At 47.0% G+C, this 18846-nt stretch overlaps 13 non-coding genes across 13 annotated transcripts; all 13 read right to left on the bottom strand.

Annotated features, from left to right (window-relative positions):
- Window positions 1–1176: 1176 nt before the first annotated feature.
- trnad-guc (transfer RNA aspartic acid (anticodon GUC)) lies at window positions 1177–1248 on the bottom strand. The gene has a single exon. It is a non-coding gene; the product is annotated as a tRNA-Asp (tRNA).
- An 866-nt stretch (window positions 1249–2114) lies between these two features.
- Window positions 2115–2186, bottom strand: trnad-guc (transfer RNA aspartic acid (anticodon GUC)). The gene has a single exon. It is a non-coding gene; the product is annotated as a tRNA-Asp (tRNA).
- Window positions 2187–3151: 965 nt separating this feature from the next.
- On the bottom strand, window positions 3152–3223 carry trnad-guc (transfer RNA aspartic acid (anticodon GUC)). The gene has a single exon. It is a non-coding gene; the product is annotated as a tRNA-Asp (tRNA).
- A 965-nt stretch (window positions 3224–4188) lies between these two features.
- On the bottom strand, window positions 4189–4260 carry trnad-guc (transfer RNA aspartic acid (anticodon GUC)). The gene has a single exon. It is a non-coding gene; the product is annotated as a tRNA-Asp (tRNA).
- Window positions 4261–5125: 865 nt separating this feature from the next.
- On the bottom strand, window positions 5126–5197 carry trnad-guc (transfer RNA aspartic acid (anticodon GUC)). Its single transcript has one exon. It is a non-coding gene; the product is annotated as a tRNA-Asp (tRNA).
- Window positions 5198–9660: 4463 nt separating this feature from the next.
- On the bottom strand, window positions 9661–9732 carry trnad-guc (transfer RNA aspartic acid (anticodon GUC)). Its single transcript has one exon. It is a non-coding gene; the product is annotated as a tRNA-Asp (tRNA).
- An 865-nt stretch (window positions 9733–10597) lies between these two features.
- Window positions 10598–10669, bottom strand: trnad-guc (transfer RNA aspartic acid (anticodon GUC)). The gene has a single exon. It is a non-coding gene; the product is annotated as a tRNA-Asp (tRNA).
- Window positions 10670–11535: 866 nt separating this feature from the next.
- trnad-guc (transfer RNA aspartic acid (anticodon GUC)) lies at window positions 11536–11607 on the bottom strand. Its single transcript has one exon. It is a non-coding gene; the product is annotated as a tRNA-Asp (tRNA).
- Window positions 11608–12572: 965 nt separating this feature from the next.
- trnad-guc (transfer RNA aspartic acid (anticodon GUC)) lies at window positions 12573–12644 on the bottom strand. The gene has a single exon. It is a non-coding gene; the product is annotated as a tRNA-Asp (tRNA).
- Window positions 12645–13509: 865 nt separating this feature from the next.
- On the bottom strand, window positions 13510–13581 carry trnad-guc (transfer RNA aspartic acid (anticodon GUC)). The gene has a single exon. It is a non-coding gene; the product is annotated as a tRNA-Asp (tRNA).
- Window positions 13582–14797: 1216 nt separating this feature from the next.
- Window positions 14798–14869, bottom strand: trnad-guc (transfer RNA aspartic acid (anticodon GUC)). Its single transcript has one exon. It is a non-coding gene; the product is annotated as a tRNA-Asp (tRNA).
- A 1216-nt stretch (window positions 14870–16085) lies between these two features.
- Window positions 16086–16157, bottom strand: trnad-guc (transfer RNA aspartic acid (anticodon GUC)). The gene has a single exon. It is a non-coding gene; the product is annotated as a tRNA-Asp (tRNA).
- Window positions 16158–17961: 1804 nt separating this feature from the next.
- trnad-guc (transfer RNA aspartic acid (anticodon GUC)) lies at window positions 17962–18033 on the bottom strand. Its single transcript has one exon. It is a non-coding gene; the product is annotated as a tRNA-Asp (tRNA).
- Between the last annotated feature and the right edge of the window lie 813 nt (window positions 18034–18846).

The raw sequence follows: 18846 nt of genomic DNA, 5'->3' as shown, positions 1-18846 counted from the left end.
TTATGCTTCAGTACTAAATGCATGTTTGCAATTGAGATTTTTTTTTTCTTAAGCTATGAAACATTAGCACTCACCTTACTATAATTTAATGATAATCATAAGCAAAAAGTATAAAACAAAGAATTTACATTTTCACCCAGAGCGGGATTCGAACCAGGGTCTAGACGATTTTATGCTATTAGTTGAGCAACGTCACACCACGTGGAAAGCCGCAAAAATGCTTCAATTTCATTGGCTGTCACCGAATGCCAGCTATTCACGACTTGCCCCCGCGTGACAGGCGGAGATACTGTCCACTATACTAACGAGGAGAAGGTGAAAGCTTCATGCAATTAAGGACCACACTTTGAACGGAACGAAAAATACGCAACCAGGCCAAGGAACTTCGATTAAGCTGTGCACTCTGATTTGCATCGTCTTCATCATTGCCTACACCATTTTATTCTGTATACAGTTCCCCCGGGGACCTGAAGCCTATCCCATGAGATTCAGGGCAGGAGGCAGGTTACACCCTGCATAGGGTGCATTCAGGAATGTTGAATCCATTGCATGGACACATTTAGGAATGTCTTTAACATTCCTCAATGTGTCCAAACCACACAATTACTATGTCCTCCACTTTGGCTTTCCTCTTGCTCTCAAACCTCGTAGATTGTAGCTGCAATGGCTACGCCCTCTCCTCAGGGCTTCTCTTTCTCACAAACGTCGTAGTTCATTGGCTTTTCGAGACTGGAACAGGGCAGCTTGCACCAGGCAGGTTTGCCTCTCAGGGAAAATGAAAAAGGCCATACAAGTCGGCACGTCGTTCAGGGCGCTGAGAAGACACAAACTCGAATCGATCACGGACACTGGATTTGCAAGGCGACAACGCTAACCACTACACAACTGTGCCACACCCTCTGATATTCTGAGTCTGAAACGGATTTAAGCATTTCTTTCCACACTCAGAATACAGAATACAGCTGGGGATTCGTCTTCAACATTCCCAAATCAGTCTTCCGAATAAGGGGGCCATTAATTAGTGGATTATTTTACTCTGGTGTTTTGTGAGCAGAGAAACTATGAGCATGTAGGAACTATCGTGTTAAATCGGAGGTCTAAGGCAGAGCAATTGATGCTGAGGGGAGCAGACACAAGCCTCGGGACCTGAAGGAGTCACGGCAAAGTGCAAAACGTCTCCCCGTCGGGGAATCGAACCCCGGTCTTCCGCGTGACAGGCGGAGATACTGTCCACTATACTAACGAGGAGAAGGTGAAAGCTTCATGCAATGACGGACCACACTTTAAACGGAACGAAAAATACGCAACCAGGCCAAGGAACTTCGATTAAGCTGTGCACTCTGATTTGCATCGTCTTCATCATTGCCTACACCATTTTATCCTGTATACAGGGCCCCCGGGGACCTGAAGCCTATCCCATGAGATTCAGGGCAGGAGGCAGGTTACACCCTGCATAGGGTGCATTCAGGAATGTTGAATCCATTGCATGGACACATTTAGGAATGTCTTTAACATTCCTCAATGTGTCCAAACCACACAATTACTATGTCCTCCACTTTGGCTTTCCTCTTGCTCTCAAACCTCGTAGATTGTAGCTGCAATGGCTACGCCCTCTCCTCAGGGCTTCTCTGCCTCTCAAACGTCGTAGTTCATTGGCTTTTCGAGACTGGAACAGGGCAGCTTGCACCAGGCAGGTTTGCCTCTCAGGGAAAATGAAAAAGGCCATACAAGTCGGCACGTCGTTCAGGGCGCTGAGAAGACACAAACTCGAATCGATCACGGACACTGGATTTGCAAGGCGACAACGCTAACCACTACACAACTGTGCCACACCCTCTGATATTCTGAGTCTGAAACGGATTTAAGCATTTCTTTCCACACTCAGAATACAGAATACAGTTGGGGGATTCGTCTTCAACATTCCCAAATCAGTCTTCCGAATAAGGGGGCCATTAATTAGTGGATTATTTTACTCTGGTGTTTTGTGAGCAGAGAAACTATGAGCATGTAGGAACTATCGTGTTAAATCGGAGGTCTAAGGCAGAGCAATTGATGCTGAGGGGAGCAGACACAAGCCTCGGGACCTGAAGGAGTCACGGCAAAGTGCAAAACGTCTCCCCGTCGGGGAATCGAACCCCGGTCTTCCGCGTGACAGGCGGAGATACTGTCCACTATACTAACGAGGAGAAGGTGAAAGCTTCATGCAATTACGGACCACACTTTGAACGGAACGAAAAATACGCAACCAGGCCAAGGAACTTCGATTAAGCTGTGCACTCTGATTTGCATCGTCTTCATCATTGCCTACACCATTTTATCCTGTATACAGGGCCCCCGGGGACCTGAAGCCTATCCCATGACATTCAGGGCAGGGGGCAGGTTACACCCTGCATAGGGTGCATTCAGGAATGTTGAATCCATTGCATGGACACATTTAGGAATGTCTTAAACATTCCTCAATGTGTCCAAACCACACAATTACTATGTCCTCCACTGTGGCTTTCCTCTTGCTCTCAAACCTCGTAGATTGTAGCTGCAATGGCTAAGCCCTCTCCTCAGGGCTTCTCTTTCTCACAAACGTCGTAGTTCATTGGCTTTTCGAGACTGGAACAGGGCAGCTTGCACCAGGCAGGTTTGCCTTTGAGGGAAAATGAAAAAGGCCATACAAGTCGGCACGTCGTTCAGGGCGCTGAGAAGACACAAACTCGAATCGATCACGGACCCTGGATTTGCAAGGCGACAACGCTAACCACTACACAACTGTGCCACACCCTCTGATATTCTGAGTCTGAAACGGATTTAAGCATTTCTTTCCACACTCACCAGTCGGTTGCTCTTTTGGCACGTTGGCTTTTCAAGCCTGGACCAGGGCAAATTGCTCCAGGCAGGTCTGCCTCTCAGTTGTATTGAGACTCTGGAACTGATACAGAATACAGCTGGGGGATTCGTCTTCAACATTCCCAAATCAGTCTTCCGAATAAGGGGGCCATTAATTAGTGGATTATTTTACTCTGGTGTATTGTGAGCAGAGAAACTATGAGCATGTAGGAACTATCGTGTTAAATCGGAGGTCTAAGGCAGAGCAATTGATGCTGAGGGGAGCAGACACAAGCCTCGGGACCTGAACGAGTCACGGCAAAGTGCAAAACGTCTCCCCGTCGGGGAATCGAACCCCGGTCTTCCGCGTGACAGGCGGAGATACTGTCCACTATACTAACGAGGAGAAGGTGAAAGCTTCATGCAATTACGGACCACACTTTAAACGGAACGAAAAATACGCAACCAGGCCAAGGAACTTCGATTAAGCTGTGCACTCTGATTTGCATCGTCTTCATCATTGCCTACACCATTTTATCCTGTATACAGGGCCCCCGGGGACCTGAAGCCTATCCCATGAGATTCAGGGCAGGGGGCAGGTTACACCCTGCATAGGGTGCATTCAGGAATGTTGAATCCATTGCATGGACACATTTAGGAATGTCTTTAACATTCCTCAATGTGTCCAAACCACACAATTACTATGTCCTCCACTTTGGCTTTCCTCTTGCTCTCAAACCTCGTAGATTGTAGCTGCAATGGCTACGCCCTCTCCTCAGGGCTTCTCTGCCTCTCAAACGTCGTAGTTCATTGGCTTTTCGAGACTGGAACAGGGCAGCTTGCACCAGGCAGGTTTGCCTCTCAGGGAAAATGAAAAAGGCCATACAAGTCGGCACGTCGTTCAGGGCGCTGAGAAGACACAAACTCGAATCGATCACGGACACTGGATTTGCAAGGCGACAACGCTAACCACTACACAACTGTGCCACACCCTCTGATATTCTGAGTCTGAAACGGATTTAAGCATTTCTTTCCACACTCACCAGTCGGTTGCTCTTTTGGCACGTTGGCTTTTCAAGCCTGGACCAGGGCAAATTGCTCCAGGCAGGTCTGCCTCTCAGTTGTATTGAGACTCTGGAACTGATACAGAATACAGCTGGGGGATTCGTCTTCAACATTCCCAAATCAGTCTTCCGAATAAGGGGGCCATTAATTAGTGGATTATTTTACTCTGGTGTTTTGTGAGCAGAGAAACTATGAGCATGTAGGAACTATCGTGTTAAATCGGAGGTCTAAGGCAGAGCAATTGATGCTGAGGGGAGCAGACACAAGCCTCGGGACCTGAACGAGTCACGGCAAAGTGCAAAACGTCTCCCCGTCGGGGAATCGAACCCCGGTCTTCCGCGTGACAGGCGGAGATACTGTCCACTATACTAACGAGGAGAAGGTGAAAGCTTCATGCAATTAAGGACCACACTTTGAACGGAACGAAAAATACGCAACCAGGCCAAGGAACTTCGATTAAGCTGTGCACTCTGATTTGCATCGTCTTCATCATTGCCTACACCATTTTATTCTGTATACAGTTCCCCCGGGGACCTGAAGCCTATCCCATGAGATTCAGGGCAGGAGGCAGGTTACACCCTGCATAGGGTGCATTCAGGAATGTTGAATCCATTGCATGGACACATTTAGGAATGTCTTTAACATTCCTCAATGTGTCCAAACCACACAATTACTATGTCCTCCACTTTGGCTTTCCTCTTGCTCTCAACCCTCGTAGATTGTAGCTGCAATGGCTACGCCCTCTCCTCAGGGCTTCTCTTTCTCTCAAACGTCGTAGTTCATTGGCTTTTCGAGACTGGAACAGGGCAGCTTGCACCAGGCAGGTTTCCCTTTAGGGAAAATGAAAAAGGCCATACAAATCGGCACGTCGTTCAGGGCGCTGAGAAGACACAAACTCGAATCGATCACAGACACTGGATTTGCAAGGCGACAACGCTAACCACTACACAACTGTGCCACACCCTCTGATATTCTGAGTCTGAAACGGATTTAAGCATTTCTTTCCACACTCAGAATACAGAATACAGTTGGGGGATTCGTCTTCAACATTCCCAAATCAGTCTTCCGAATAAGGGGGCCATTAATTAGTGGATTATTTTACTCTGGTGTTTTGTGAGCAGAGAAACTATGAGCATGTAGGAACTATCGTGTTAAATCGGAGGTCTAAGGCAGAGCAATTGATGCTGAGGGGAGCAGACACAAGCCTCGGGACCTGAACGAGTCACGGCAAAGTGCAAAACGTCTCCCCGTCGGGGAATCGAACCCCGGTCTTCCGCGTGACAGGCGGAGATACTGTCCACTATACTAACGAGGAGAAGGTGAAAGCTTCACGCAATTAAGGACCACACTTTGAACGGAACGAAAAATACGCAACCAGGCCAAGGAACTTCGATTAAGCTGTGCACTCTGATTTGCATCGTCTTCATCATTGCCTACACCATTTTATCCTGTATACAGGGCCCCCGGGGACCTGAAGCCTATCCCATGAGATTCAGGGCAGGAGGCAGGTTACACCCTGCATAGGGTGCATTCAGGAATGTTGAATCCATTGCATGGACACATTTAGGAATGTCTTTAACATTCCTCAATGTGTCCAAACCACACAATTGCTATGTCCTCCACTTTGGCTTTCCTCTTGCTCTCAAACCTCGTAGATTGTAGCTGCAATGGCTACGCCCTCTCCTCAGGGCTTTTCTGCCTCTCAAACGTCGTAGTTCATTGGCTTTTCGAGACTGGAACAGGGCAGCTTGCACCAGGCAGGTTTGCCTCTCAGGGAAAATGAAAAAGGCCATACAAGTCGGCACGTCGTTCAGGGCGCTGAGAAGACACAAACTCGAATCGATTACGGACACTGGATTTGCAAGGCGACAACGCTAACCACTACACAACTGTGCCACACCCTCTGATATTCTGAGTCTGAAACGGATTTAAGCATTTCTTTCCACACTCACCAGTCGGTTGCTCTTTTGGCACGTTGGCTTTTCAAGCCTGGACCAGGGCAAATTGCTCCAGGCAGGTCTGCCTCTCAGTTGTATTGAGACTCTGGAACTGATACAGAATACAGCTGGGGGATTCGTCTTCAACATTCCCAAATCAGTCTTCCGAATAAGGGGGCCATTAATTAGTGGATTATTTTACTCTGGTGTTTTGTGAGCAGAGAAACTATGAGCATGTAGGAACTATCGTGTTAAATCGGAGGTCTAAGGCAGAGCAATTGATGCTGAGGGGAGCAGACACAAGCCTCGGGACCTGAACGAGTCACGGCAAAGTGCAAAACGTCTCCCCGTCGGGGAATCGAACCCCGGTCTTCCGCGCGGCGGCCGGGGATTCTTTAGCTAAAAATCCCTAAACGGTTTCCCATTCATTTTCAATGGTAGTGCTAAATCACTACGGATGCGATATACTTTCGGCCGCCGGTGGCCGCTGCGGAGCCCGCCGGCGCCCGTTCCGCGCGCTGATTGGTCGAGCCGCCTTAGAAAAAACCCTAAACCGTTTCCCATTCATTTTCAATGGTAGTGCTAAACCACTACGGATGTAATTATACATTCGGCCGCCGGCGGCGCTGTGTGGCCCGCCGGCGCTCGTTCCGCGCGCTGATTGGTCGAGCCGGGAACCGGAGTCGCGCGCTGATTGGTCGAGCCGCCTTAGAAAAAACCCTAAACCGTTTCCCATTCATTTTCAATGGTAGTGCTAAACCACTACGGATGTAATATACCTTCGGCCGCCGGTGGCGCTGTGTGGCCCGCCGGCGTCGTTCCGCGCGCTGATTGGTCGAGACGGGAACCCGAGCGAGACAGACAGACGCTGTGCGCCTGCGCGACACAGAGACCACGCTGATCGGTAAGTTTTTTCTCTTATTATTATTAATTTTAACTTGAATAAGACACTAACAGATGAACAGACCTTATCTTAGCTCTTGCTATACATTTCTCGCCGCCATCGCTGTAATCTTTTTGTCTTGTTTATCGTGTGCGTTAACCTTCATCATTTACTGACCGCTCGTGTTCACGTCTAAACACACTGAACACATCATTCATTCATTTAGTTAGAGGGCATTTAGATGAAGTAGCAACGAGACAAAAACGCTAAATTTAATTAAAAAAAAAACCCGCTAAATTTCATTCTGTTACATCTAACTCTAATGTGTTTATCCCATAAGAAATGTTATATAGTATATTTATCCACTTTGGGTGAATTTCATGGTACTTACTTCAGTTCAGCAGGTACCTAATATGGTATTTTTGTTCATACAGTACCACAGTAAATATGTTTGTACACAATGCTGGTGTGGTAAAGCACAGGCAGTATCATATTAAATACCCACTGTAGTACCATGGTCTTCACAGAATTATCCTTTGGAGGGAACCATAACAGAACCATAACTGTTTGTACTGTTTGTGTAACAGTAAGTTAAACTGTATTGTGAAAAATGTATAGTTTTTGTGATAGCTCCTATGTATCCAATGGATTTTCATGCCAGTGTCAGGCCTTTGCCAGCTTTACGGATAATGTGTGTTTGTTTAATTTGTGTAAAAGGGAACCTAGACAGTTAGAATTAGATAGTACAGACAGTAAAAGTACCTGTACTGATATTTAATATTTATAATCCTTGTTGTCCACTGAGCATTTATATAACATGTTATAAAAACTATGCTTGCTTGTGATGCTTAATTAAACAAAATATTTTTTCTTTGTAACAGGTAAAATGCACAAACAAGTTTGAATCTATGTATTGTAAATTAAAAACTGATGATCAGTATGCCTATTATGAAATGTGCATGCCTATGTAGTCTTTATTTCATTTTTATTTTTCCATGTTTCTTTCAGCTCCTGCTTCTGCTACTGCTTCTGCTACGCCGCAAACGACATCGACTGCCAGAGAAGGTACAGGCATCAGGACCTGAAAGAGCTGTCTAACCAAACGTCCTCCTGCGCTGGGACCACAAGTCGTTTTCACAAACTAAATCTTCTATTAAATCTTTCCTTCTCATCCCAAACAGCCGACTTGTACACACGGGTTACACTGGAATGGCAGGGAAGTAGATTACTGAACTGCAAAGGTATTTTTTTGTACAAGGATCTGTAGAATTATGGAGAAGGAAGGATCTGGGCATGGAGAAGGACATGAAATGGAGAGAATTTCAGGACTATAAATTCAATAAGATGAAAAGACAAAGATGGGAAAAGACAGAAATGATAATGTGAGAAAGGGGGAGACTGACCGTGGTTTCTCAAGTGTGTATTTTTTTTCTTCTTCTTGTTCTTTATAGTTTTTGTTATTGTTGCCAAGAGTGTTTAAAATACAGTATAATAATTTCTGCATGCTTCATTAAGAAAAGTGAATAATGTATAGTGAGAAGTAAAATAAATGAATGAGTGTGGAGATTGTAACAATTAATTGCAATTTCAATTAAAAGTGTTTCGGCTGAATAAATGAAGTCAGTCTTATTATTTAACAGCCACAAACAGAGTTTTTGATATAACCATGACATTACATTAAGTTATGCTTCAGTACTAAATGCATGTTTGCAATTGAGATTTTTTTTTTCTTAAGCTATGAAACATTAGCACTCACCTTACTATAATTTAATGATAATCATAAGCAAAAAGTATAAAACAAAGAATTTACATTTTCACCCAGAGCGGGATTCGAACCAGGGTCTAGACGATTTTATGCTATTAGTTGAGCAACGTCACACCACGTGGAAAGCCGCAAAAATGCTTCAATTTCATTGGCTGTCACCGAATGCCAGCTATTCACGACTTGCCCCCGCGTGACAGGCGGAGATACTGTCCACTATACTAACGAGGAGAAGGTGAAAGCTTCATGCAATTAAGGACCACACTTTGAACGGAACGAAAAATACGCAACCAGGCCAAGGAACTTCGATTAAGCTGTGCACTCTGATTTGCATCGTCTTCATCATTGCCTACACCATTTTATTCTGTATACAGTTTCCCCGGGGACCTGAAGCCTATCCCATGAGATTCAGGGCAGGAGGCAGGTTACACCCTGCATAGGGTGCATTCAGGAATGTTGAATCCATTGCATGGACACATTTAGGAATGTCTTTAACATTCCTCAATGTGTCCAAACCACACAATTACTATGTCCTCCACTTTGGCTTTCCTCTTGCTCTCAAACCTCGTAGATTGTAGCTGCAATGGCTACGCCCTCTCCTCAGGGCTTCTCTGCCTCTCAAACGTCGTAGTTCATTGGCTTTTCGAGACTGGAACAGGGCAGCTTGCACCAGGCAGGTTTGCCTTTGAGGGAAAATGAAAAAGGCCATACAAGTCGGCACGTCGTTCAGGGCGCTGAGAAGACACAAACTCGAATCGATCACGGACACTGGATTTGCAAGGCGACAACGCTAACCACTACACAACTGTGCCACACCCTCTGATATTCTGAGTCTGAAACGGATTTAAGCATTTCTTTCCACACTCACCAGTCGGTTGCTCTTTTGGCACGTTGGCTTTTCAAGCCTGGACCAGGGCAAATTGCTCCAGGCAGGTCTGCCTCTCAGTTGTATTGAGACTCTGGAACTGATACAGAATACAGCTGGGGGATTCGTCTTCAACATTCCCAAATCAGTCTTCCGAATAAGGGGGCCATTAATTAGTGGATTATTTTACTCTGGTGTTTTGTGAGCAGAGAAACTATGAGCATGTAGGAACTATCGTGTTAAATCTGAGGTCTAAGGCAGAGCAATTGATGCTGAGGGGAGCAGACACAAGCCTCGGGACCTGAACGAGTCACGGCAAAGTGCAAAACGTCTCCCCGTCGGGGAATCGAACCCCGGTCTTCCGCGTGACAGGCGGAGATACTGTCCACTATACTAACGAGGAGAAGGTGAAAGCTTCATGCAATTAAGGACCACACTTTGAACGGAACGAAAAATACGCAACCAGGCCAAGGAACTTCGATTAAGCTGTGCACTCTGATTTGCATCGTCTTCATCATTGCCTACACCATTTTATTCTGTATACAGTTCCCCCGGGGACCTGAAGCCTATCCCATGAGATTCAGGGCAGGAGGCAGGTTACACCCTGCATAGGGTGCATTCAGGAATGTTGAATCCATTGCATGGACACATTTAGGAATGTCTTTAACATTCCTCAATGTGTCCAAACCACACAATTACTATGTCCTCCACTTTGGCTTTCCTCTTGCTCTCAAACCTCGTAGATTGTAGCTGCAATGGCTACGCCCTCTCCTCAGGGCTTCTCTTTCTCTCAAACGTCGTAGTTCATTGGCTTTTCGAGACTGGAACAGGGCAGCTTGCACCAGGCAGGTTTGCCTCTCAGGGAAAATGAAAAAGGCCATACAAGTCGGCACGTCGTTCAGGGCGCTAAGAAGACACAAACTCGAATCGATCACGGACACTGGATTTGCAAGGCGACAACGCTAACCACTACACAACTGTGCCACACCCTCTGATATTCTGAGTCTGAAACGGATTTAAGCATTTCTTTCCACACTCAGAATACAGAATACAGCTGGGGATTCGTCTTCAACATTCCCAAATCAGTCTTCCGAATAAGGGGGCCATTAATTAGTGGATTATTTTACTCTGGTGTTTTGTGAGCAGAGAAACTATGAGCATGTAGGAACTATCGTGTTAAATCGGAGGTCTAAGGCAGAGCAATTGATGCTGAGGGGAGCAGACACAAGCCTCGGGACCTGAACGAGTCACGGCAAAGTGCAAAACGTCTCCCCGTCGGGGAATCGAACCCCGGTCTTCCGCGTGACAGGCGGAGATACTGTCCACTATACTAACGAGGAGAAGGTGAAAGCTTCATGCAATTAAGGACCACACTTTGAACGGAACGAAAAATACGCAACCAGGCCAAGGAACTTCGATTAAGCTGTGCACTCTGATTTGCATCGTCTTCATCATTGCCTACACCATTTTATCCTGTATACAGGGCCCCCGGGGACCTGAAGCCTATCCCATGAGATTCAGGGCAGGGGGCAGGTTACACCCTGCATAGGGTGCATTCAGGAATGTTGAATCCATTGCATGGACACATTTAGGAATGTCTTTAACATTCCTCAATGTGTCCAAACCACACAATTACTATGTCCTCCACTTTGGCTTTCCTCTTGCTCTCAAACCTCGTAGATTGTAGCTGCAATGGCTACGCCCTCTCCTCAGGGCTTCTCTGCCTCTCAAACGTCGTAGTTCATTGGCTTTTCGAGACTGGAACAGGGCAGCTTGCACCAGGCAGGTTTGCCTCTCAGGGAAAATGAAAAAGGCCATACAAGTCGGCACGTCGTTCAGGGCGCTGAGAAGACACAAACTCGAATCGATCACGGACACTGGATTTGCAAGGCGACAACGCTAACCACTACACAACTGTGCCACACCCTCTGATATTCTGAGTCTGAAACGGATTTAAGCATTTCTTTCCACACTCAGAATACAGAATACAGTTGGGGGATTCGTCTTCAACATTCCCAAATCAGTCTTCCGAATAAGGGGGCCATTAATTAGTGGATTATTTTACTCTGGTGTTTTGTGAGCAGAGAAACTATGAGCATGTAGGAACTATCGTGTTAAATCGGAGGTCTAAGGCAGAGCAATTGATGCTGAGGGGAGCAGACACAAGCCTCGGGACTTGAACGAGTCACGGCAAAGTGCAAAACGTCTCCCCGTCGGGGAATCGAACCCCGGTCTTCCGCGTGACAGGCGGAGATACTGTCCACTATACTAACGAGGAGAAGGTGAAAGCTTCATGCAATTAAGGACCACACTTTGAACGGAACGAAAAATACGCAACCAGGCCAAGGAACTTCGATTAAGCTGTGCACTCTGATTTGCATCGTCTTCATCATTGCCTACACCATTTTATCCTGTATACAGGGCCCCCGGGGACCTGAAGCCTATCCCATGACATTCAGGGCAGGGGGCAGGTTACACCCTGCATAGGGTGCATTCAGGAATGTTGAATCCATTGCATGGACACATTTAGGAATGTCTTAAACATTCCTCAATGTGTCCAAACCACACAATTACTATGTCCTCCACTGTGGCTTTCCTCTTGCTCTCAAACCTCGTAGATTGTAGCTGCAATGGCTAAGCCCTCTCCTCAGGGCTTCTCTTTCTCACAAACGTCGTAGTTCATTGGCTTTTCGAGACTGGAACAGGGCAGCTTGCACCAGGCAGGTTTGCCTTTGAGGGAAAATGAAAAAGGCCATACAAGTCGGCACGTCGTTCAGGGCGCTGAGAAGACACAAACTCGAATCGATCACGGACACTGGATTTGCAAGGCGACAACGCTAACCACTACACAACTGTGCCACACCCTCTGATATTCTGAGTCTGAAACGGATTTAAGCATTTCTTTCCACACTCACCAGTCGGTTGCTCTTTTGGCACGTTGGCTTTTCAAGCCTGGACCAGGGCAAATTGCTCCAGGCAGGTCTGCCTCTCAGTTGTATTGAGACTCTGGAACTGATACAGAATACAGCTGGGGGATTCGTCTTCAACATTCCCAAATCAGTCTTCCGAATAAGGGGGCCATTAATTAGTGGATTATTTTACTCTGGTGTATTGTGAGCAGAGAAACTATGAGCATGTAGGAACTATCGTGTTAAATCGGAGGTCTAAGGCAGAGCAATTGATGCTGAGGGGAGCAGACACAAGCCTCGGGACCTGAACGAGTCACGGCAAAGTGCAAAACGTCTCCCCGTCGGGGAATCGAACCCCGGTCTTCCGCGTGACAGGCGGAGATACTGTCCACTATACTAACGAGGAGAAGGTGAAAGCTTCATGCAATTAAGGACCACACTTTGAACGGAACGAAAAATACGCAACCAGGCCAAGGAACTTCGATTAAGCTGTGCACTCTGATTTGCATCGTCTTCATCATTGCCTACACCATTTTATTCTGTATACAGTTCCCCCGGGGACCTGAAGCCTATCCCATGAGATTCAGGGCAGGAGGCAGGTTACACCCTGCATAGGGTGCATTCAGGAATGTTGAATCCATTGCATGGACACATTTAGGAATGTCTTTAACATTCCTCAATGTGTCCAAACCACACAATTACTATGTCCTCCACTTTGGCTTTCCTCTTGCTCTCAAACCTCGTAGATTGTAGCTGCAATGGCTACGCCCTCTCCTCAGGGCTTCTCTTTCTCTCAAACGTCGTAGTTCATTGGCTTTTCGAGACTGGAACAGGGCAGCTTGCACCAGGCAGGTTTGCCTCTCAGGGAAAATGAAAAAGGCCATACAAGTCGGCACGTCGTTCAGGGCGCTGAGAAGACACAAACTCGAATCGATCACGGACACTGGATTTGCAAGGCGACAACGCTAACCACTACACAACTGTGCCACACCCTCTGATATTCTGAGTCTGAAACGGATTTAAGCATTTCTTTCCACACTCAGAATACAGAATACAGCTGGGGATTCGTCTTCAACATTCCCAAATCAGTCTTCCGAATAAGGGGGCCATTAATTAGTGGATTATTTTACTCTGGTGTTTTGTGAGCAGAGAAACTATGAGCATGTAGGAACTATCGTGTTAAATCGGAGGTCTAAGGCAGAGCAATTGATGCTGAGGGGAGCAGACACAAGCCTCGGGACCTGAACGAGTCACGGCAAAGTGCAAAACGTCTCCCCGTCGGGGAATCGAACCCCGGTCTTCCGCGTGACAGGCGGAGATACTGTCCACTATACTAACGAGGAGAAGGTGAAAGCTTCATGCAATTACGGACCACACTTTAAACGGAACGAAAAATACGCAACCAGGCCAAGGAACTTCGATTAAGCTGTGCACTCTGATTTGCATCGTCTTCATCATTGCCTACACCATTTTATCCTGTATACAGGGCCCCCGGGGACCTGAAGCCTATCCCATGAGATTCAGGGCAGGGGGCAGGTTACACCCTGCATAGGGTGCATTCAGGAATGTTGAATCCATTGCATGGACACATTTAGGAATGTCTTTAACATTCCTCAATGTGTCCAAACCACACAATTACTATGTCCTCCACTTTGGCTTTCCTCTTGCTCTCAAACCTCGTAGATTGTAGCTGCAATGGCTACGCCCTCTCCTCAGGGCTTCTCTGCCTCTCAAACGTCGTAGTTCATTGGCTTTTCGAGACTGGAACAGGGCAGCTTGCACCAGGCAGGTTTGCCTCTCAGGGAAAATGAAAAAGGCCATACAAGTCGGCACGTCGTTCAGGGCGCTGAGAAGACACAAACTCGAATCGATCACGGACACTGGATTTGCAAGGCGACAACGCTAACCACTACACAACTGTGCCACACCCTCTGATATTCTGAGTCTGAAACGGATTTAAGCATTTCTTTCCACACTCACCAGTCGGTTGCTCTTTTGGCACGTTGGCTTTTCAAGCCTGGACCAGGGCAAATTGCTCCAGGCAGGTCTGCCTCTCAGTTGTATTGAGACTCTGGAACTGATACAGAATACAGCTGGGGGATTCGTCTTCAACATTCCCAAATCAGTCTTCCGAATAAGGGGGCCATTAATTAGTGGATTATTTTACTCTGGTGTTTTGTGAGCAGAGAAACTATGAGCATGTAGGAACTATCGTGTTCGATCACAGACACTGGATTTGCAAGGCGACAACGCTAACCACTACACAACTGTGCCACACCCTCTGATATTCTGAGTCTGAAACGGATTTAAGCATTTCTTTCCACACTCAAAATACAGAATACAGTTGGGGGATTCGTCTTCAACATTCCCAAATCAGTCTTCCGAATAAGGGGGCCATTAATTAGTGGATTATTTTACTCTGGTGTTTTGTGAGCAGAGAAACTATGAGCATGTAGGAACTATCGTGTTAAATCGGAGGTCTAAGGCAGAGCAATTGATGCTGAGGGGAGCAGACACAAGCCTCGGGACCTGAAGGAGTCACGGCAAAGTGCAAAACGTCTCCCCGTCGGGGAATCGAACCCCGGTCTTCCGCGTGACAGGCGGAGATACTGTCCACTATACTAACGAGGAGAAGGTGAAAGCTTCATGCAATGACGGACCACACTTTAAACGGAACGAAAAATACGCAACCAGGCCAAGGAACTTCGATTAAGCTGTGCACTCTGATTTGCATCGTCTTCATCATTGCCTACACCATTTTATCCTGTATACAGGGCCCCCGGGGACCTGAAGCCTATCCCATGAGATTCAGGGCAGGAGGCAGGTTACACCCTGCATAGGGTGCATTCAGGAATGTTGAATCCATTGCATGGACACATTTAGGAATGTCTTTAACATTCCTCAATGTGTCCAAACCACACAATTACTATGTCCTCCACTTTGGCTTTCCTCTTGCTCTCAAACCTCGTAGATTGTAGCTGCAATGGCTACGCCCTCTCCTCAGGGCTTCTCTGCCTCTCAAACGTCGTAGTTCATTGGCTTTTCGAGACTGGAACAGGGCAGCTTGCACCAGGCAGGTTTGCCTCTCAGGGAAAATGAAAAAGGCCATACAAGTCGGCACGTCGTTCAGGGCGCTGAGAAGACACAAACTCGAATCGATCACGGACACTGGATTTGCAAGGCGACAACGCTAACCACTACACAACTGTGCCACACCCTCTGATATTCTGAGTCTGAAACGGATTTAAGCATTTCTTTCCACACTCACCAGTCGGTTGCTCTTTTGGCACGTTGGCTTTTCAAGCCTGGACCAGGGCAAATTGCTCCAGGCAGGTCTGCCTCTCAGTTGTATTGAGACTCTGGAACTGATACAGAATACAGCTGGGGGATTCGTCTTCAACATTCCCAAATCAGTCTTCCGAATAAGGGGGCCATTAATTAGTGGATTATTTTACTCTGGTGTTTTGTGAGCAGAGAAACTATGAGCATGTAGGAACTATCGTGTTCGATCACAGACACTGGATTTGCAAGGCGACAACGCTAACCACTACACAACTGTGCCACACCCTCTGATATTCTGAGTCTGAAACGGATTTAAGCATTTCTTTCCACACTCAAAATACAGAATACAGTTGGGGGATTCGTCTTCAACATTCCCAAATCAGTCTTCCGAATAAGGGGGCCATTAATTAGTGGATTATTTTACTCTGGTGTTTTGTGAGCAGAGAAACTATGAGCATGTAGGAACTATCGTGTTAAATCGGAGGTCTAAGGCAGAGCAATTGATGCTGAGGGGAGCAGACACAAGCCTCGGGACCTGAACGAGTCACGGCAAAGTGCAAAACGTCTCCCCGTCGGGGAATCGAACCCCGGTCTTCCGCGTGACAGGCGGAGATACTGTCCACTATACTAACGAGGAGAAGGTGAAAGCTTCATGCAATTAAGGACCACACTTTGAACGGAACGAAAAATACGCAACCAGGCCAAGGAACTTCGATTAAGCTGTGCACTCTGATTTGCATCGTCTTCATCATTGCCTACACCATTTTATCCTGTATACAGGGCCCCCGAGGACCTGAAGCCTATCCCATGAGATTCAGGGCAGGAGGCAGGTTACACCCTGCATAGGGTGCATTCAGGAATGTTGAATCCATTGCATGGACACATTTAGGAATGTCTTTAACATTCCTCAATGTGTCCAAACCACACAATTACTATGTCCTCCACTTTGGCTTTCCTCTTGCTCTCAAACCTCGTAGATTGTAGCTGCAATGGCTACGCCCTCTCCTCAGGGCTTCTCTTTCTCTCAAACGTCGTAGTTCATTGGCTTTCCGAGACTGGAACAGGGCAGCTTGCACCAGGCAGGTTTGCCTCTCAGGGAAAATGAAAAAGGCCATACAAGTCGGCACGTCGTTCAGGGCGCTGAGAAGACACAAACTCGAATCGATCACGGACACTGGATTTGCAAGGCGACAACGCTAACCACTACACAACTGTGCCACACCCTCTGATATTCTGAGTCTGAAACGGATTTAAGCATTTCTTTCCACACTCAGAATACAGAATACAGCTGGGGGATTCGTCTTCAACATTCCCAAATCAGTCTTCCGAATAAGGGGGCCATTAATTAGTGGATTATTTTACTCTGGTGTTTTGTGAGCAGAGAAACTATGAGCATGTAGGAACTATCGTGTTAAATCGGAGGTCTAAGGCAGAGCAATTGATGCTGAGGGGAGCAGACACAAGCCTCGGGACCTGAACGAGTCACGGCAAAGTGCAAAACGTCTCCCCGTCGGGGAATCGAACCCCGGTCTTCCGCGTGACAGGCGGAGATACTGTCCAGTATACTAACGAGGAGAAGGTGAAAGCTTCATGCAATTAAGGACCACACTTTGAACGGAACGAAAAATACGCAACCAGGCCAAGGAACTTCGATTAAGCTGTGCACTCTGATTTGCATCGTCTTCATCATTGCCTACACCATTTTATCCTGTATACAGGGCCCCCGGGGACCTGAAGCCTATCCCATGAGATTCAGGGCAGGAGGCAGGTTACACCCTGCATAGGGTGCATTCAGGAATGTTGAATCCATTGCATGGACACATTTAGGAATGTCTTTAACATTCCTCAATGTGTCCAAACCACACAATTGCTATGTCCTCCACTTTGGCTTTCCTCTTGCTCTCAAACCTCGTAGATTGTAGCTGCAATGGCTACGCCCTCTCCTCAGGGCTTCTCTGCCTCTCAAACGTCGTAGTTCATTGGCTTTTCGAGACTGGAACAGGGCAGCTTGCACCAGGCAGGTTTGCCTCTCAGGGAAAATGAAAAAGGCCATACAAGTCGGCACGTCGTTCAGGGCGCTGAGAAGACACAAACTCGAATCGATCACGGACACTGGATTTGCAAGGCGACAACGCTAACCACTACACAACTGTGCCACACCCTCTGATATTCTGAGTCTGAAACGGATTTAAGCATTTCTTTCCACACTCAGAATACAGAATACAGCTGGGGAATTCGTCTTCAACATTCCCAAATCAGTCTTCCGAATAAGGGGGCCATTAATTAGTGGATTATTTTACTCTGGTGTTTTGTGAGCAGAGAAACTATGAGCATGTAGGAACTATCGTGTTAAATCGGAGGTCTAAGGCAGAGCAATTGATGCTGAGGGGAGCAGACACAAGCCTCGGGACCTGAACGAGTCACGGCAAAGTGCAAAACGTCTCCCCGTCGGGGAATCGAACCCCGGTCTTCCGCGTGACAGGCGGAGATACTGTCCACTATACTAACGAGGAGAAGGTGAAAGCTTCACGCAATTAAGGACCACACTTTGAACGGAACGAAAAATACGCAACCAGGCCAAGGAACTTCGATTAAGCTGTGCACTCTGATTTGCATCGTCTTCATCATTGCCTACACCATTTTATCCTGTATACAGGGCCCCCGGGGACCTGAAGCCTATCCCATGAGATTCAGGGCAGGAGGCAGGTTACACCCTGCATAGGGTGCATTCAGGAATGTTGAATCCATTGCATGGACACATTTAGGAATGTCTTTAACATTCCTCAATGTGTCCAAACCACACAATTGCTATGTCCTCCACTTTGGCTTTCCTCTTGCTCTCAAACCTCGTAGATTGTAGCTGCAATGGCTACGCCCTCTCCTCAGGGCTTTTCTGCCTCTCAAACGTCGTAGTTCATTGGCTTTTCGAGACTGGAACAGGGCAGCTTGCACCAGGCAGGTTTGCCTCTCAGGGAAAATGAAAAAGGCCATACAAGTCGGCACGTCGTTCAGGGCGCTGAGAAGACACAAACTCGAATCGATTACGGACACTGGATTTGCAAGGCGACAACGCTAACCACTACACAACTGTGCCACACCCTCTGATATTCTGAGTCTGAAACGGATTTAAGCATTTCTTTCCACACTCACCAGTCGGTTGCTCTTTTGGCACGTTGGCTTTTCAAGCCTGGACCAGGGCAAATTGCTCCAGGCAGGTCTGCCTCTCAGTTGTATTGAGACTCTGGAACTGATACAGAATACAGCTGGGGGATTCGTCTTCAACATTCCCAAATCAGTCTTCCGAATAAGGGGGCCATTAATTAGTG

This window comes from Clarias gariepinus, chromosome 8, assembly GCF_024256425.1.
Source record: "Clarias gariepinus isolate MV-2021 ecotype Netherlands chromosome 8, CGAR_prim_01v2, whole genome shotgun sequence".
In the NCBI taxonomy this organism is placed as follows: domain Eukaryota; kingdom Metazoa; phylum Chordata; class Actinopteri; order Siluriformes; family Clariidae; genus Clarias; species Clarias gariepinus.
The sequence above is the reverse complement of the archived record's forward strand: the minus strand, read 5'-3'. Positions and strand labels throughout refer to the sequence as shown.